Here is a 20,551-nt window from a genome sequence, read left to right as displayed (position 1 = left end):
AACATTGTTAGCCAGTAGGGAAGTGCAAATCAAAACTACTCTTGAGATTTTATCTTATGTCAGTCAGAATGGCAGTCATCAAGAATACAAAGAATAATAAATCTGTAGAGGATGTGGAGAAAAAGGAACACTTTTACACAGTTGGTGAGATTATAAATTAGTACAGCCACTAATGGAAATCATTATGGAGGTTCCTCAAAAGAGTAGGCATGGAAACTCCATATGACCCAGCTATTCTTCTCTTCAGTATTTATCTTAAAGAATTAAAGTCATCATACTACAGTGATGCTTGCGTACCCATATTTATAGCAGTACAATTCAAAATAGCCAAACTATTGAACTAGCCTGCTTGTCCATCAACAGATGAATGCATAAAGAAAATGTGGCACATACACACAATGGAGTTTTACTCAGTCATTAAGAAAAATAAGATTATGTCATTTGCAGGAAAATTGATGGAACTTGAGACCATTATATTAAGTGAAATAAACCAAACTCAGAATGTCAAGGGTCATATGTTTTCTCTCACATGTGAAAACTAGAGAGGAAAAAGGGAAAGAAAGGTGTGGGAATCTCATGAAAACTGAAGGGAGGTCAGTAGAGGAAAGGGAATGGGGGTAGGGAGAAGGACAGGGAAAGAGGAATATTGGCCAAATTATATTGTTCTATTGTGTGCCTGTACCAATATGTAACAGAAAATGGTACCACTAGGTGCAACTATAATGTACCCATAAAAAATGTGAAAAATTCAGTGTTGCCATATATTCTAACTTTAAAATTTATTGTAGAACACTTTTGAAATTGTATTTCCACTAGATTTATACTTAATATAAATTCTTAGGAGTGGGATGTTTGGGTCAAAGGACATTTACATTTGACTATTGAAATAATTACCAGCATTGCATTTCCAAAGAATCATTAGTCGTTTACACCATCACTAGTAGAGTGTTCTCACTTAGCAGAGCATTTTTCTTGTACCTTCCTACCCACAGAAAGGAATAACTGTATTATTATAAGTTTAATTTTTGCTAATATGATATTTAACATGTTCAAAATGTACACTTTGTTTTAATTCTTATTTCTATGAACTTCAGAAAGATTCTTTTATCCAGTTTGTTTTTTCCATGAAAGAAGATCATAGCCTTGTCCCTTTAATCTATATGGTTCATGACTTGTATCTTATTTGGTATCAGAAATATGTATCATCCTTCTGACGTATTTTTTGCAAATGTATTTTCAAAGTCTGTTTATCTTCTTGGTTATGGTATGTGCACGTGTAACACGTACACCAACCCACACACGTTATAGGAATTGTATCACAGCAAATAAACTTGCTTTGATGATTCAGTTACTTAGTAAGGGACCCAAACTATCTTAAGTCATTAAGATATTGAGAAGATGAAGTTTCAGAAGCCCCAGGATCTTTCCCATGGGTACAGCCGTGGGGACAGAGATGGAAGCATGCCCTACCTGGCACACCTTGATGCTCTCCCTTTGGGTTTACCCTGTAGGTCAATGTTTTGGAATAACTGAAAGATAACCTCAGAACAGTACCAAGTCTTTCTGGCCAATGCTTTGCCTCTCCCTGGGGTGGTCACACATACCTATTCCTGTTTGCTTTGAGAATCTAGCTGCTTACTTATTTTGGATGGTACATGTCCTATGGCCTTATTTAATTATGATTCCTTCTCAGAATCTTCTCTCATTTCTTCTTCTCCATCCATCTCAAGTGAGAAGGAATTTTTTTCCCTGTGACCCCTCACTTTCCTCTAGAACATTAGATGTATCCCTTTATGAAAACTTTATCTTCTACTAGGGTTATTTATGAATTCTAAAAATCTATTTTGGGACAAAATCTTTGTGGTAACACAGGACTTGCGGAGTGATTGCATAAGCAAGGGAGAGCGTGTTGGAGGAAGACTTGGTGTAGTCACACCCTCCCTGTGACAGAACTGAGAGGGGAAGGGCCAGCAGCATTGGCAGTGCATGGACCCCAAGGGCTGAAGGGTTGAGTGTGGCCACACAGTGGAAGGGCTTCCTGTGCTTTCCAAACTTACGTAAGAAACAGACACTAATAAATTCCACAAATAATAAATAAAGTGATAAGGATGGTTCTTAGGTTGCCATACTTGTGGTATGGAAAGCTGAGATAAAATAAGCAGTCTATCTATGCCGACTTTCTCTCTCTCTCTCTCTCTCTCTCTCTCTCTCTCTCTCTCCTCCTTTCCCCCTCCCTCTTGTCTCCCTCTCTCCAAAGAGCATGTGTTTAATTTAGCAAATATTTGAGTCCCTCCCCACCCCCTGCACCCACTCTCTCTCTTTAGCCAGGCACTGTTTAAGATGCTTTGCGACTGAGAAAGATGGTTAAGGTACTGTTCTGGTCTTGAGCTGTCATCTTGTGCAGGAGACTCACACTTTTCTAGGAGCATTCCAGTACTAGCTAGGCTGAGACACTTCCAGCAGGAGCAGAGGAGAAGGAAAGATTAACCCGAGTGAGATTCATGAGGTTGCCAGTGTACTTATCTTTCATTATGTATTTAACCCCAAATTCTTTTTGTCTGCTCAGGTGATTCTTTTGTATTTCAAATTTTACTTGCTTTATGCCTCATCCCAACTCCCAGTCTTCCATTTATGTTATTGTGATTTGAACAATATTTTAGGGGAGTAAAGATTTATTCTTGTTTTCAAAAGGTGAACCAAGAAAAAAAAAAAAAGGCGTAAGGGATGATTGCTGTTTCAGTATTGAAAAATTCTAGGAATTAGGAAGCAAAGTTTGTAGCATATTAGGCAACAGGAAACTATCTCACCAGTTGTTGTAGGTGATTTCTCAGACTCTTGAAAAGTGTGTCTTTGATACAAAATGCTTAAATTACTCACACATGCTGTGTGCACCCACACGTGTGTGGGTGCACACACAATTTTTCTGCCTTACTGGCCATTTATTCTTGACTATCTTTTATTTGATGATATTTTTTACCTTGTTCCTTTCTAAATATTACCTCTTCTGGGACCTAATTACAACTGCTCAGAATTCATAGAACATCAGAATAGATATGGGTTCCCAATATTATTTTTAGGTATCACAGAATATTAGACACTAATTATAGTTATCCATTGTATATACAGGTACATACACCTTTTCTACTACTTTTGTTGTCAAATTGCAGTGAAAAAGTCAGGTACTATTTCTCATTAGCTTTTGACTTTCATATGGATTTTTCCCTAAGAGTGATAATACTGTAGGTTGAGACTTTTTCAAGTATTAAAGTAAATACCCAAAGCTGGTTATTTTAAGTTAATATTCAATGTAACACTGAAATTATGAGGAAAGAACTGTTTCTAAAATCCAAATAGACTAAGCCAAAACAAAAGGGCTTTTGTAGAAAAGACACACTTTGATGCCCATTCCTCTGTTGAGCAACTATATTTAAAGAGCAGTTTAATTCAGATTCTGGCACATCAAAGCATTTGTGAGATTTTAAAACTAGTTGCTATCTTAGAGAGGTAATGGAGCATTGCTATTTTTAATTACTTATTTATCATACATGAAAACATTTTAATGACCCCACAGTTAATTTGCCCTTAGAAAAATGAGGATATAAAATGCTCTATAAGAAAGAATAAATGCAATGTCTCAAGTCTAGAGACCTGGTTGGTAGTCCCAGGTCTGTCTGTGACCTGTTCTGCAGGTCTTAGAAAAGAAATTTCACATCTCTTCATTTCATTTTCCCACCCTTGTTAACAAAAAAATTACAAATTTTCAATCTGGTAGGCACCTAGGAATAGATGCCCTCTTATTTGTGATTTTACAAATAAACTTGCAACATTGTATCATATTCAGAACATTTAGATGAAAAACTGTCACCCATAAATCTATCACCCAGATGCATCTACAGTCTATCATTTTTTGTATGCCTTTCCAGTCTTTAGGTGTTAGCATCAGTTACCCATAGTACTGGTGTCAATATTATACACTAACATTTTCTGCATTGCTGCCTTTTCTTGAATGCTTACAATTTTAATCTGTGATATTTCATTTAATGGTTTTGCATGTCTTCTTTAGTTATTCAATTATTCCATTATTTGAAAATTTTGCTGTGATAAACATTTTTGTTCATAAAAATCCTGTAGTTCAGAAATCTTAAAGATGATGCCTGAGTGTTGAGATGTCTGGGATGTTATTGACATTTACTGATGACTTGTTTTCTTTTCTTTCTTTCTTTCTTTCTTTCTTTCTTTCTTTTCTTTCTTTCTTTCTTTCTTTGCTTCCTGTCTTTCTTCTTCTTTCTTGTCTTGTTCTTTTTCTTTTCTTTCTTCTATTTTTTTCATCTGCTTTCTCTTTCTTTCCATTTCGTTTCTTTTTTTCTTTATTCCTTCTTTTCGTTATTTCTTTCCCTTTTCTTTTCTTTTTTCCTTTCTTCTTCTTTCTTCATCTCTTTCTTTCTCTTTCTCGTATCTCTCTCCTGTTCTCTTCTCTCTCGTATTTCATCTCTCTCTCTTATTCTCTCGTCATCTCTCTACTCCTCTTCCTTCTCTCTGTTCTTCTCTCTCTTCTCTTTTTGTATTATCTGGGATGAACCAGGGCCTTGTTCATGCTGTGTAAGTGCTACTGTTGACCTATACCCCCAGTCCTGATGACTTGTTTTCTTTATGGAATGTTTCTATCACTTTTTCAGCAATATGTGAGTCAGTACATCCCCAGTTATGCCAGGATTAGATTTTTTTTTTTGTATTAACTTTTCTCTGGTTATTTTAAGGTTAAACACATGTGTCCACATGTCTAGTTATATTTTTAATATCTCATTTGAAAACGAATATTTTGCAATTTTCAGTCAAAGGAAAAGTAAGCATTTTAATGAGAATTTTGCATGGCTTGTAACAGTGGTTCTTGAACTTTTTTGACTCCTATGAAGGACCCTTTGAATAAATTAAGAGACATACATTATTCCTAAATGGAGACATAGAGGTTGTTAAGTGGCCATTTACTCCTACATTTTACATAATCTTGGCACAACTCTCAAGTCAATTGCTCTTGAATTTGAACAACAACACAAAATTTCAAGTTTTCTTGATGATAAACAGGCCAACTAGCTAAGAGAAATTTGAACAAAAATAATGAGGAACATTACTGGCCAGATGCTAAGGCACATCATAAGGTGACTCTAATAGAAGTGGGAAAGCCTTGGTGTTGGGATAGATCGAAACCATAGCTCTAACAGATCTCACTCCCGAACAAAGCTGCACACAGAGTGAAAGTGCAATAAAGGAACCACAGGATGCTGGGGGTGATGGTGCATGCCTGTAATCCCAGCAGCTCAGTAGACTGAGGCTGGAGGATGGCAAGTCTGAGGCCAGCCTTAACAATTTAGTGGGGGCCTAAGCAACTTAGTAAGACCCTGTCTCAAAATAAAAAGGGCTGGGGGTGTAGCTCAGTGGTTAAGTGCCCCTGGATTAATCCCTGGTTTAAAAAAATAATCTGAAAAGGAGGAATTATTCTCCTGGCATTGGGATAATCATAGGCATTAATGAAATGGTTGCATCATGAAATGCAAAAATGAAATACAAAATGGCAAAAGACTAAGGAGGAGAGATTCATTATACTTCTAGTAACTGGAACAGTAACTTTTTTTGGTAGTTTAGACCTGGAGTCCTGAAGCTTTTTCTGTAGGGTCCAAGCAGTGAGTGTTTTTTAGGCTTTGTGGTCCAGATGGCCTCTGCCACAAGTTCTCAGCTCTAATACTGTAGACAAAAACATCAGTAGAAAGTATGTGATATGTCTAATAAATAGAGGAGAATTATGTCATTGTGTCAGTTTGCCCACATATCCATTCCCAATGAGAGTTTTATGAATCTTTTTTTTTTGGTAGACTCTGTGAAAAAGTAGAAACGTAGGGTGGTTTTAACTTGCATTTTCCTAACTACAACTGAAGTTGATTGTGTGTGTGTGTGTGTATGTGTGTATGTGTGTGTGTGTTTGGTTCATGTGTTTGCTACTGCAGTCTCCCTTTTGGATGGATTACAGGCAGGGTTAACTTATACCTCTTATTTGATCTCCCTGTCCCTGGCATCCCAGTGCCCTGGAGACCTCTGTGGTATCTTTAGCCTGATGCAGACCAAGAAGTTGCCATTTTGATTCATAAATTAGTGCTCTTCATTCACCTTTGTGCCCGAGGTCCTGGGACTTGACATTCAGTTCATTTTGTTTCACTTTGTACCTGTCTCCCAGACTGGCCGCTTGGTGGGGACTCTTTGCCTTTGTCAGCATGAGCAGTTTTGTTTGTGCTTAGTACCTCTCTTCTTCCTCTTGGAAATTTTTAAGGTAGTGATTACATGAATATTATGTGAACCTGCCTGAGTCCTTTGGGTCCTGAAATGTAGCTGTTGGTGACATCTGCCTTTGCATTTCTGTCTATCCAGAAGAGCATACCCAGAGCTTGCCTGCTTTAAACAACCAGCAATATTATGTTTCCCTCCTGAATTATGATGGCTATTTAAGAGATAGATCTGAGAAACTTGTATAAGCCACATAAAATTTCTTAGAGAACACGTGCCGTGGAGTTATTATTATGAGGTAGAAGTGCAATTCCCTTGGGGTTGTGTCCCCATGTCCTTGGTGTGCCACAGTTGAAATGTCTGCTTCTGCCCCTCCCTACAATCTTTCCATTCTTGTGTGTGCTACAGGAACCGATACAGTTACGACAGAGCCAAGCTGGTTTCTCTTCTCTTTTGGACATCATTGTTTGTCACAATTCTGATCATCATTTCTTTTCCCAGGTTACAAAATTGTAAAATAACTTGTTATATTTACATTTCCTGTTGTCTTCCAGGCTTAAAAAGTGCCATTTATAGTGTGCCTTTGAAATTCCTTTATTAATAATTATCCTTTGCTTTTGTGTCACCTTGCTATTTATAAGATGCCCTCATATCTATCATTTCTCTCGGTTGTCATATCCCTGTGTGGCAAACAGGGCAGGGATTATTATCCCCATTTTACAGATGAGGAAATCAAGGCCCCTGAGATCTGGCAGGCCCTTCCCTCTGGCCACTGTTGGAGCTAGTGTCGGAGTTGTGATTAGAAACATTACTAGGTCTATTATATGCATTTCAGGGATTTTTTTAAAAATCTGAGACATGAATAAATTAGTGATTTGTTTTCTTGTGAGATCTCAGCATGACTGTGTTTTCCTAATATTTTTTCCCCTCTATCAATTGATCTGAGCACTTTAAGAGAGGCCAGTACCTTAAATGTTGCAGTCTGCTCAAACATTGAGGCAAATATTTTCAAAGAAGACACAGACCCTGAAGACACTGATCCTTCTCTGGTGTCCTTAACCACTATAGCCATGATGTTAGAGTTTCTTCCCTGAGACTTTCATAAAAGCATAGCATTTATGGGTTACTGAGTCCTGTTCCTTTTTTAACGATCACAGGTCTCTGTGTTGTGTGACCTTTGTGTTTTGACCTTTGGTTTTAGGGAACAGAAAATTTTAGGAAGTTTTTTTAGGACTTGAATCCAAGTAAATTCCCTCATGAGCACAAAGACTCAGAATTGTGGAATGTCAGAGATAAAGGGACTTTCATCTATACAACCACTTCTTGATTAGAAGTCATGGCCAGTGAATGACAGAGCTGAGGGAAGAATACTGAGATTAGATTTCTCAGGCTGCCACCATCTTCCTCTGCACCACTGAGTCTGTTCTGAGTTAGCCTACCTCTTCCCCCTGCACTGGGAAGTCTGAGAAGGTTGGCTCTGTGCCTGCTCTGGTGTGGCTCTTCTCCACAGTGATGGCTGAAGAACCCAGGCAGTCCTGATGGCACATGCGTTCAGGACTTATTTGCACAATGAATGATTTTGAATATATTTTATGTTGATAAAATATCACCATTCCCATTGGAAAACTAAAGTGTAAGGATCCTGAGTAGTTTTTTTTTAAAGGTTTACTTTAGGAAATAAACTACTAGATATTTTAAGCAGAAGGTATTTAATACAGGGTATTAGTTGCTTTTGAAGGACTACATGGAGCAGACTGTAGACTGAGTGGTTAATAACGAATCCCAGAACTACCCAGAATTACTCCATTTTATTTGCTTAGGAAGGAGAAAGTCATGAGGCCTCTTTCAAGAACATACCATTGTATTTGTGAACCAGAAACCAGGAAGCCATGATCAGGAAGGGGGTAACTGGACCCTGAGACATGGAGTCCGATTTCCCCCCATCATAGCTGCTTCTTAACAACCACAAAGCTGATGATTGAATATGAGAACATGGATGCAGAAACCCCAGGTCTCCTCTACCATGCAGCCATGCTTTCAAATAGGCCAGAGCAGCAGAAAGATGGCCTCCATCTTACCTTTGCCTCCCAAATCTCAAGGCAGTGCATATGTTTTGAAAAATATCTTTTTGCAGTTGAACACTGTGTGCAAGGCAGCCTCTGAGTTGATAGGGCAAGTTTGAGTGCTGATTCATCATACCCTACACAGTAAATGTTACAACTTTCACACATGGGAGTGTCCTCCATACAGCTGAGTATCTAATAGTAACTCCCATGAATCTGGAGAAACAATTGTCTTATGTTAGGTCTCTACTAGTTGGTGTAATTAATTATATAACAGAACAATTTCCCCTGTGGGGAATTCCTATTTATCAGAAAAATGCCATAAGGAGGGAAGACCCTGAGCTGACCTGGGAGTGTATTCTAAGCTGTTTTGGTTTCAAACATCTTGGAAAGTACTAGAGGGATATGTGGAATATTATAGCAATGCTTCCCATGTCTGGGGGGAGTTCTTTTGTCAACTTTCCATGCTATAGCTCCCTCCCTCCACTTCTTCTCCCTTTCCCTAAATGCACATGTAGAATTTGCAATGGGACTCAATGTAAAATAGTTTATTTAAAATATATTAAATGGAGATGTGACCTATGAGCCTGCATTAAATTTTTCGAACTTCTTTAACTCTTATGTAACCGTTATTTAGAAATATGAAATAATTGTTAGTAATCCCCTCCGTCTTTACCCTTTCATCCTACTGGATAAATTTGGGCACACTTTTTTTTTCCCTATTCCAAATCAAGAAGCAGGCCAACTTATTGTCCTTTTACTCTGTAACAAAATAGATACTGTGAAGTCACCAGTAATATTCAAACATGGGGACAGAGGAGGACAGGTGGTGGAGATGTAATTGAAGTATATAATCTGATTTTATCATCAAAGGTGACATTCCTTTCTTCAGGAAAATGTTGATGAATAGGTGAGTGGATAACAGCTTCTGTTAGATTTCTGCCAAGTCTTGCTTTCTTTGGCTTCAGCAGAATCTTTTCATCCATTCTTTCTTCCTTACTGGGTGCACATGCTTCTAAAGTAGCGAAACCCCTAAAGCCTTTTCCACTTGTCCCTGCTCTGTACTCTCTGCTCTGAGCAACTGCTGTCACAGATTCAAAACCTGGAAGTTCCTGAGCCATTTGGAACCTTTGGAGGAGGTACTGACTCATTCAGGATTCACTTGAAGCAAAGAACCAGAACTCCATTATCAAGGTGTTGTAAACATGTGACTATGGATGCTATCACCTAAAGATATACTCATGGACAGGGACATTGGTAGCAATTACACCAAAACAGCATGGATAAATTGGATGTATGGGCACCCTAGTGCCCATACATCCATGGAAAGCAGTGTTAGAAATGTGTACTAAAATGATTTGCTTTGCTCCTTATTTAGATATGTGAAATAATCATCAGTAATCCCTTGTACCTTTATCCTTGAGCCCTAATGGGTCCATTTGGACACTTTCCTGCCCCCATTCCAACTTAGGAATCACAGTTTGTCTCAGTTTCAGCTCTTCATAACTTTATCAAAATCTTTAAGTTTACTTTCTTTTTTTTTTTGTAATAATCACTTGCTGCACACTGATGATAGGATAGACCCTGTATTAAGGGACTGAGGAAAATAAATCTGAGAAAAATGTCATCTTTGTCCTTTGTTCACTCACAATCAGTGCTGTTATATTGTTTTAGGACACTGGGTTTTTCTACCTGGCTCACAGGGGAATTCATTTTACGCTCCTCCCCAGTTGAAATGTATTCTGCCAATGTAAAAAGATTTCAATGTCCAAGTAATGGTTTTTATCAATGTGTTTATTTTATACTTGGGATATTGCTATGGATTTGACATGAAGAAAATTTTTTTAGTCAAAGGAAACTTTGAAAGCTACTGGTTTGGGATTTAAAATATTGTTTTTATTTTATAACTAAAAGGATAGTTGGGAAGATACAAAGGGAAGAACCGAACTGATGATACTTGAAACACAGAAGGACATAAACTGAATAGGAAAAAAAATAAATTGCTTTAAATATCTGAAGGGTGGTCGTGTATTGAGGTTTGTCCAGATAGGTGGACCCTGGGAAAACAGATTTCAGCTACATTGAACTCTCCAGCACTTATCATTTTCCTGCCATGGAAAGGGCTGTCTTATGAGGGTTGCCTTATATCCTTGTCATTGAACATGTACAAGGGAACACTCAGGTGGTGAACGTCAGCCTGAAGGCCACATTAGAAGAAATACCTTCATTAACAATTTCACAACTCATGGATGTGGAGTTTCTGTTTGGGTGAATGTTGAATAACTAGCTCCTATTTTAAAAATGTCTTAAGTGTGTGTGTGTGTGTGTATTTCCTCCAGAATATTAGCAAATTTAATACATTTTTCATGCAGTTTGGGTTTTTTTGTAATTGCATAGAGGTCAATCGTTGATAAAAATGCAGAAGTCACAACACTATACTCTCATCAAGAGAAATTTAAAAGGGAATAACATCCACTGTGTATGATTCTGAAAGTGATCTGAAACAGCCTGGTTCATTTTTACTCAGCTGCCATTGGTTAGTGCCTCACCAAAATTTGTCAACATCTTGAAATTAAAGTGGAACAACTTCCAACATGATTTAAGAAAAAGGTCACCAGTTGAAAATGGTTCCTATTGTTTTTTTCTGTTAAATGTGAAATTGCAAAACTAGCCTTCCTTATATAATTCAAATTTATAGTACATTCTAAGAAACTTGTCTTTTTTTTCATACCATTTCAAACACTGAGAAATAATTTAGGCTTTTAGATTGGTGTTAAACAAAAGTTATTATTTTAAAGCATATAATGTGTGAAGTTGATTGTCTTTATTTTCTAAAACTAACTTGTGGTTCTTGAAGGTTGAGAATTTATAGCTCCCTCTGCCCTGCTTTATTTTTCCATTATCTGAGCACTTAAAAAATTTAACTTAGCAATATTCTTATATTTTGACAACAGGATGAAGACGATTTCATTTTTTAGCAGGTGACAAATTTACTAGCACTTACTAGTAATTAAAGGTGACAAGTAATCAGAGACACAGATTAAACTTGAAACTTTAATTTATAATAATAATATCTGAATTCAATAAGAGCAATTCAAATTATAATGTTCAAACTCAATGCAAAAGCTCTGAGATGGTTTCCATCCAATGGTTATGTCATAGGGTTGACAGGTGACAGTTTTCTGAACAGTGTCATGTTCAAAGACTCATGTATAGTGGTTCATACCATGTCTTGTATCTGTGAACACTCTTAGTTGACTCCATGTAATTGTATGGGCTGAATAAACACAGCATCACAGAAAAACATGTTATGGTCAGAGGTAAACATGGCCTAAGATTCATCTGTAGTGGCCTCATCTTCCCTGAAAAACAAATTAAGTGTTTCTACTTTTCCCAGTTACATGTAAGATAGAAAATTTTCTGTTATCCTGTTTATTTTTATTGGGATATCAAAGTGAATTTGCAATAAAGGAAAAATACAAACAAAATTATTAAAAAATTAAGAGCAATTAAAACATCCCACAAGTGCTAGTAAACTTCTATGGCTTGGCTAATGGGCACAGCAGACATGTAAACAGATAACTAAAACACAGTGTTTATATGTTTAATACATGTTTGAACAAGCTCTCAGGGGAACCAGATGAGTGAGCAGCAATTAACTTGCAGACCTACCCACTTATTGGTAGGGTTAGGAAAAGAAGATTCCAGATAACCACTAAGTCTTCCTTTGAGATTAGATTGTTGATTTTTCCCATCATCACTTTCTCATCCTTTTGGAGGGGCAAAATCCTTATGTGTTAGGTACCCAACATGTCATCTTTATAAATCCAGATTTCCACTTTCAAAAGTAGATTTATTGAGCTCAGAAGAGCTTAAGCCATTGTTTGCTCCTCTGTCCTGGCCTTGTACAGAAAAGCAGTCTGTTGCTCGAATTAGAGAATTCGAGAAACCTCTGTAAGAGCAGTTTTCCCTGCTAGTACAGGGTATTCAAGAGAGAAGCCATAACATTACAGAATATAAATTGTTGTCGTGGGAGGAGATTTTGGAGATCATCTTGCTAATTGTTTATTATTTTAGAGCTGGAGAAACTGAGGTCCAGAGAGAGTTTATGATTCCTTGCTCACTTGGCCAGTAGAACCGTTGCCATTACTGTGACCTAGGATATAAGACAGGGGTCACTCATCTTCCACTCTGATTTTCAATGATATGGGTGCTGACTTTCTTGGCAGAGAGACTCTTTACTCCTCTGTCCATTTGAATGCCTTTCATCTACTTCATCCTGTCCATGCAGCCATCAGGAGGGTTTTTACTTGCTTAGAACAACTTACCCACTGCAAAAGCTACTAGTAGGCAGAAAAACCTAAGTTTGAATTCAGCATCTGATATGTTTTCACTGCTCTGACACATTTGATAAGCCTCTCTCCATGTTGTTTTGAACACTGTGCCCAAAGTAGAAAAAAATGCATCAGTTCCTAAGGTTTCTCCTCCCTGGGACTCTCAGTGACCTCTTGCCTCCTGAATAACCTATCTGGGCGCTTGTCAACCATGTCTGTTTTTTTCCATGACTAATAGAAATTGTGGCAAACAAAAGACCAGTTAGTGAGTATTCGTTCCACTCTCTCCTTAACCTTCTCTGGAGAGTCCTGGTCTTCCAGTGCTATTGTTTCCCTGTCAAGGTTGATTGTTTCCTTCTCCAGTGACATTGTGAATCTGACGTGAAAGGGCAGTGTAGGGGCATGTCTCCATTCTGTCGCACTTCTTCATTGAAAACGACTACTTGTCTGGACCTGGTACTTCTCTTTGCTGCTTTTTGGTTCATTTGGGATCATCATATGTATTTGGTCTTTTCTTGTCATCCACAGTGTTGCCAGGAACAGGGAGTACACTGTTAGCATTCATTTCTGTGGGTACTAACTGTGCAAGACAGGTCTAATGTGTCAATTCCTGCTATCCTTTCCTTCATTGCACACTCTCCAGTCTGTGGGGCTCCTAGGAGCTAATGCATTGTTTGATAAGAAACCTCAGCCTACTTAATTTGTGGACTTGTAGGGGAATTGTGGGGCATGAGCATTGGAATGAATGGTAAGAGGTGCCTAATTTTTAGTTTACAAATGGAGAAAGGCACTGAGGTACAAGGAGATCAGGGAACTAAAGTCATTGAGCCCATTAGTGACTGAGCAAGAAATTATGCCCAAGCCCTCTGTCTCTAAGTCTAGAGCTGTTTCCAGTATTTCCGAGTGTCTCTCAGTGCCTATATAAAGGCTTGGCATTTCTGTAGAGTCGTTCTCTCGTTACCCCTTCTGAGCAATGCCAGCTGTCCATGCAGAGAGTGGGGCATTTAGCCAGTGTTGGGCCAAAGCTGTCTGTAAAGACAAGTTGAGTGAATACATTGACATTTTCAGCCCATGGCAGATCCTGTTTTGCCCTTCCGGCTCTATCTGACCCGATGCTTCAGAGGAAGGGTGATTACATTTGCTGTTCAACTAACAATTGTGTGTAATTTTCAGCCTGCCTTATTCTTCAGCGCTCTCTTCCCACGCTTCCATCACATGCCACGGCATATCTGCTTGGTAATTACACTGGTAGGGACTTACCTACGCCGTTTGGAAAAGGTTTGCCTAAAGTGCTTATTTACTTGTGAATAATAAATCTTGATTGATACCTTGGTAATCTCTGAGATCAATCCAAGACTCCCTCTCACAGTGGGGAGGGTTGAAGAGTCAGGGAAAACAGTGACAAAAAAAGAAAAAGAAAAAAAAAAAGAAGAGTTGTTCTTCCTCACTGATGAGTTAAAAGAGTTACAGATGATTTGAAATCTTCAGGCCTGAGTTTTGCTTGGTGTTAGCTAGTTCTACAGTCAGAATCTTCTCTACAGTCCTAAAAGCTTGTGAGCAGGTCTGTAATTAGTGCTTATCTAATCTAATCACCACATTTCTAAAGAACCCCACATCTCAGAGAGAGTGGAAGTTGTACTATATGTTCATGGCTGAGCTGAGACTGGAAGATGGGTCTGAGTTCTCAAGGTCCGGCCTCCTCCAGCCAAATACCAGAAAGCAGAAAAGGATAAATAGCTGTACCCCAGAGAGGGAAGCACATTGGACTATTTTAATAGATGATTTAGAAAGAAGTTTTGAAATTGCAGGAAGGTACTGATTTTATATACAGAGAAAAGTTAAAGAAAAACCTTCAAAGATTTAGCAAAGTGTTATTTAAAATATACCTGCTTGTTTAAATTAAGAAAAAGTGCCTGAGGGACGTGAATGTTAAATCTGCCCCCAGCAGCTCCTGATATTTAAGTCACAGCACCTCGCCCTCCCAATTCTTCTGCTGCCAAAATGGTGGTGTTAATTTCAGCTACTTCCCTCAATATCATTGATTTGTATAGCCAATACTGACCAAGAGCCAGGCCTTGAGTTAGTTACCAAGGGAGATCTAGAGACTAATGTATTTTAATTAGAGATTAATATAAATGCTTTAAGTCAATCATTCTCAACCCTTGAATCAGAATGTATCCATAAAGGCTCTAGGGATGGAGCTCAGTGGTAGAGTGCTTGCCTACCATGCACAAGGCCTTGGGTTCACTTCTTGGCACCACAAATAAATAAGTATGTGTACAGATCCCATATGAGTTTAGTGTGCAGCTTTTAAAAATGACTATTTGGGGACTGGGGCTGTAGCTCAGTGGTAGAGCAGTTGCCTAGCATGTGTGAGGCACTGAGTTTGATCCTCAGGACCACATATAAATAAATAAAATAAAAGTATTGTGTCCATCTATAACCAAAAAAGTGTTTTTAAAAAAATGACTATTTGAAGCTTGTAGAATGAGATGCTAGACCATATAATGGTTTGTGCTTTAAAAATTTTGATGGCCTATATAAATGTTTATAGAATAGAATATTGACTTTGAAGAGAAAAGAGAAAAAAAATATGACCAAGCCCTAGAGAGTTCTGCTTTTGTGAATGACAGCAAGCTAGGACTCACATGATACCCTTGAGAGGCACAATAGCTTTGCTAGTATTAACTATCACTTTACCTGTGGCCCTAAGTTTTTCTGCCTCTAGAGAAGGGGCTTGATTATTCTTTGGTCTTCTTTTAGTCATTTTTCATTCTGTGGTGCCTTGATTAATTGGGTCTATTGACTTTTGGCTTCATTGTTTTTTTCCTATGTGGCTTACTGTGGTTAGGTTTGAGGACACAGAACAGGGAAGAGGTAGGAGTTGGAGATAATAAAGCAAATCTACTACTGCTAGAGACCATGGATTTGGGTTAAAAAAAAAATCTAAGTGTTAGTTGCATTTGTTAGTTGTTTCCTTGAACAAGACATTTAATCACTTAGAGCTTTACAACCTTAAGTGTGTGTGTGTGTGTACACACGCATACACACATGCGTGCAGTACTGGGAATTGAACCCAAGGCCTTCTGCATGCTAGGTAAGCATTACTGCTTAGCAACATCCCTAGCTCCCAGCTTCACTTTTTTTTGCCTTGCTAACTGTGGATAATCATAATGCTACCTCATATGGCAGTGGAATGACTGTGTGGCCATTGGAAGATACTTCATAGATAGCAAGTCTTAAATGCATAGTTTCTATTTATTGTCAGCCTGTGGCTTTTGTGTACCCCCTACATAGTTAGAAGGACGTGACAGAGGAGCAACAGAGAAGGTAATAGGCAAATTTATTAATTACTTTTCATTAACACAGTTCCTGGAAGATCAGTGCTCAGAGTGCCTGGGCTCTGAGCCTCCCTCCACAGCAGGCACCTTACTTAGAGGAGGGCCATTGCTCTTATTTTCCTCTTTTATGATGGGGCTGTGTATTTTTAGAGCCTCTATGGGGATCTTCCGTTTCACTTCTTGCTTTCATGATGATTATAAGCCTAGAGTGAAACCTATCTAGAACCAGAGGAAGTAAGAACAGGGTAAGTTTTGGTCTAGCAGAACCAGCTCTTACCACTGTTTTTCTTTGTGTTTACATTGAGTCTCTGAGATGCTGAGAAGCTCCAGCTGACTTGCTAGTTCATCCACTCATTAAACTTTTTAGGTTTCCTCAAATCCATTTATCAAATGGAAGGACCATATTAAAGACTTCAGAGAAGAAAAAGAATGAGTCATTTGGAACTTTCCAGGTGACCAGTTTTCCTATGAGTGTCTTACCTTGCTAAACATCACTCTGGAATAATTGAGACTAGAACTGGGGCCAGAGGAACTCTTCATCTATGTGACTGTATTTATTAACTTCCTTGGGTCTATCCCACATGGACTAATTTTTCTTACATGCATTAGATTCCTATTCAATGATAAAAATGCTAGCTCCCTCTGTCTTCACTGAAGAAAAAGAAAACTTGTTTTCTCTTTTAGACCATTCCCCAACTCTTATTTCCCTACATTCTTCATTTCAGGACAGCTGATCTGTCTCTGTCCCTCAGATCTGCCCTGGTTTGTTTCTGTGTTGTTATTGCCAGTCATTGTCCTCATTGCTCCAGTTACCTTTCGGATTCTCTCAGTTTTAAAGTTCTGGCTAAGGGCTACCCCTGGCACACCTGTGCTAGCTCCTATAACAAACACCAGCATTTCCCATGTTTTCTATGTTACTATCTTCCTCATTACAGACATACAAATATATCTTCCTTAGACAGACATTAAGTTACTCAAGTAGAGGATGAAATTCTGATTCATCTGGAGCTCTGGTGATAAATACGTAAACTTATTTATTTAGTAAATTAGTAGCTATTTTTATTGAGTGCCTATCATGGACCAGACTCCAGGTTTGGAAACCAATAAGCACTTCTGCTCTTAGGGATTCAAGAGTTCACTTGAGGATACAGGTACACAATCAGAGTACCATATGATGATGTGGATGCAGGTACACAATCAGAGTACCATATGATGCTGTGTGACAGTAGGGTGCCAGGAGCTGTCTACCTGTAGGGACAGGGCACAGGGTGTGAACTGAAGGACAGAGTGCATGACTTATGTCTTTAAGGACATGGAGGAAGTAATTCTCAGAAGTTAAGTGATGTATAGTCAGTGAGAAATCATTTTTAACTGAGAGGTAACTTGTTTGAAAGAGAGCAGAGTTAAAACCTAGAGGAAATGGTTGAATTTCCTGCAACCTAAAAGTCCTGAAAAATCACCTTAAAAGAAGTATAAAACTGCTGCCACTGTTATAGAAGTTATTAGAAATATTATTAGTATCTGTTATTAAAAAGATGTCATATTATTATGTCTAAATGACTTTACACTGAATCTTGATAAACCTTTAAAGATCAGGTCATTATTAAACTATTCTAGACAGTGGACTAGGATACCATGGCCCCATATCAAAACCTAATAATAATAAGTAAAATGACCACAGATAAAAATACTACAGAATAATTTTACTTATAAGTATATGTACAAAAATTCTAGATTAAACACATAGATAATTCATCATTGTATCAAAACACCACAAATGTGACTTTGTAGGATTTATTCTAGGAATGCAAAGATGGTTCAGTATCTGGAAATCTATCAACATGCTCCGTTACACTACCAAATTAAGAGAAGCAGAAAAGAGATAATTGTATCCCCTTTGGAGGAGAGCCAGAAGTTCTAGACAGGTGTACGTGACTGAGAGAGAACTGTAATCATCCCTTCAGTCTTTTATGCATAAGATATTCTTCTAATGGCTTGTTGACCAGACATTGAGCTGGTGCAGTAAGACTATGCAAGTTCCCAGCTTATTAGGGCAGATAGGCTAGTAAATGAATTGCTTTCTTGTGAACTGTTACAAGTTAAAAAAAAAAAAAAAAAAAGTACTAGAAGAGTCCAGGAAAGGGATTAAGTTACCCTTATTGGGGCAAGTGAGGGAAGAAATCACAGAGTAAGAGATATCTGACCTGGGGCAAAGTAAAGGGGGAGAGATGGTATTGACAAAGGTGGGCATACCTTGAACAAAGTGTTCAGAGTCATGAAAGTTCATTATGAATTTTGGGAATGGTGTTTCTGGGTCACTGTTGATGTGGAGAAGAATGGCAAGAGAAGATGCTTGTAAAGGGCATCTGCAAACACCTGCCACCCCCTCAGGAGGGGGAGTCACAAGTGCCTCCACAGGAGGGCAGGGTCAGTGTAATTCTTGGCGCTGGGCTAATTGAAGCAAGTATGGAAGTAATGGTTTGCATACTGATTCCTAAGGTTTTACTTTTTTCTTTTAATATATTCTCCTGGAAGCTGCTTTTTCTTTGTGTCTATAGTAGATCTGAGAAGACCAACATGCCACAGTCAATAAGTTACCTAGGATTGCTTGGGATAAGTGTGTCTTTATTTTAGAAACTAGTACATTTTGTATTAACCCATTTCTAAATGTTTCTATTTTGATATAACTTCAGATATACAGAGAAGTTACAAGTATGGTATTAACTTGTTTTAAAAATGTACAATTAAAATGTGTACTGTAGATTAACATGGTGCATTAAAACTTAAACATTTTTGAACTGATTTATTCCTCACTTATATTCACAATTAGACATGTGGCAAGCAAAATAGTTATTTTTGTCCCCACTTGATAGAAGACTGAGACTCAGTTAAAAACAAAAGCAAAATTGGTGTTCCTTGGGGTGGGGGATATACAGTGGTAGAACGCTTGCCTGCCATGCACAAGGCCCTGGGCTCAATCCCTAGTGCGTGCACACACACTCACATAATGTTTCTCAACCTTGACACATGCACTTGGTTTGGTACTTAATTTTTTCCCCTTCAAATGATTGCAAATGTGCAGATTTAAGAACTAAGTATATAACTAACAGACATTTATTGATTGTTTCTCTATTTTGTGCCACACTTTAGTGGTGGTTTAGTAATTGTATAAAATATGTGGTCCCTGCCTTTCAAGGAACTTGCAATGTTTCAAGTGTGCACATATATATGCTTGTAAAAAAGAGTATAGGGGAAGAAAGGGGAAAGAAGGGCCCTGTAACCCGAGGAAAAGATCAGTGTGGTCACTGGCTTCAGTGACATGTGTCACGATTCCCAATCAGAGTATTCTTCCTTGAGTCATGTTATCCTATTCTTGTGACAAAATTCTACCTCCAGATGTTTTCCTCCTTGTAAGATGGTCATGTAATTCTCAGTGACTTTCTATGAGAACAGAAGTATTCCTTTCCCCTCACTTTGCATAGAACTTAACAGCATGTAAAACACTTTGGTATTGTTTTACTGGTTGGCATGGAAGATCTTTTAAATCTTAGCTTTTCTGTAGTGGAGGTTGTCTGGAGCACTGGAGTGGGACCAGGGTCATGCCATTCATCCTCAGTGTGTGCTGATGTTAATTCCTGGGCTGTGCTGCATCCCATCTCTCCTCTTCTACCCCGTCTCTCTACTGCTATGCCATGTGCTGAGGCCTTTTCTTTTTTTTTTTTTTCCTTCCTGCATTTCCTTTGCTCTTTGTCTTTACAGACATCTGGAGGTAATCATGTAGTCCTCTTAATTAATTCAGTTCAATTAATAAATTACTAGGTGGGTCGGGGCTGGGAGTGGGTACATGGTACCTTCCGGGCCTCCCATGCTGGAGAGCTCTTGCAATCAGACTTGGAGAGCCCTCCTTGGCAGGCTGCATGGAGGAGTGGTTGGCTTATCCCTGCCGAGTAGACTTTGCTTTCTTCTCTTCACATAGTGCCTATAATCTGATCAGAACAGCATCCAGACTGGGCTGATTATTTCCCACATAAAGTTAAGTTTTTCCTAAATTTCCAACATAGTGTCTGCTCAGCGTAGCTCTTGGTGGACATCTCTTTGTTGTTCAGGGCTGACCTGTGCATTACAGTTGTGGAATATTCTATCCTTTGCCACTAAATGCCAGTAATTGTTCCAGGCATTGTGGCAACCAGTGTCCCCTGCCTCCCCATCTCCAAGTGCTCCTTGGTAGGAAGCGGAGCTGCTCTTTGAGGGGACTCATTTTAAAGTGTTCTGCCAGGCACCTGTTAAGGCCCTCTTACCAAAATAAACTTTTATTGTTTACTTAATGCCTGCAGGATAATCATAAACTCCTCAGGTGCACATGCAAAGCCGGCTCACTTTGGTTCTATCACATGTTGCAGTTCTTCTGCTAGTTACTTTCATTTCTTTTCCTTGCAGCCACATGAAACCTAAGTGCTGGGTTTTTTCTGCCTGTGTGACTTTCCTGCCTCTGGTCAGTATTCAGGGCCCAGCTGGATGGCTCTCCTCAGTGAGGCCTTGC

The 20,551-nt window shown here is 38.6% G+C and overlaps 1 protein-coding gene across 19 annotated transcripts in view; it reads left to right on the top strand.

Moving 5' to 3' along the window:
- LPP (LIM domain containing preferred translocation partner in lipoma) overlaps nt 1-20,551 on the top strand; it is a 655,110-nt gene that overhangs the window by 198,894 nt on the left and 435,665 nt on the right. Inside the window, exon 1 of one of the 19 annotated variants that reach the window (XM_079155226.1) lies at nt 9,267-9,530. The exons of the other annotated variants lie outside the window; for them this stretch is intronic. The gene's annotated coding sequence lies outside the window, so the exon portion shown is untranslated. Of the gene's footprint in view, nt 1-9,266; nt 9,531-20,551 lie in introns of those variants that run through there. 19 annotated transcript variants of the gene reach the window in all.

Source organism: Sciurus vulgaris (genome assembly GCF_902686455.1).
Source record: "Sciurus vulgaris genome assembly, chromosome: 10".
In the NCBI taxonomy this organism is placed as follows: domain Eukaryota; kingdom Metazoa; phylum Chordata; class Mammalia; order Rodentia; family Sciuridae; genus Sciurus; species Sciurus vulgaris.
This window is presented reverse-complemented; position numbering and strand designations above follow the sequence as displayed.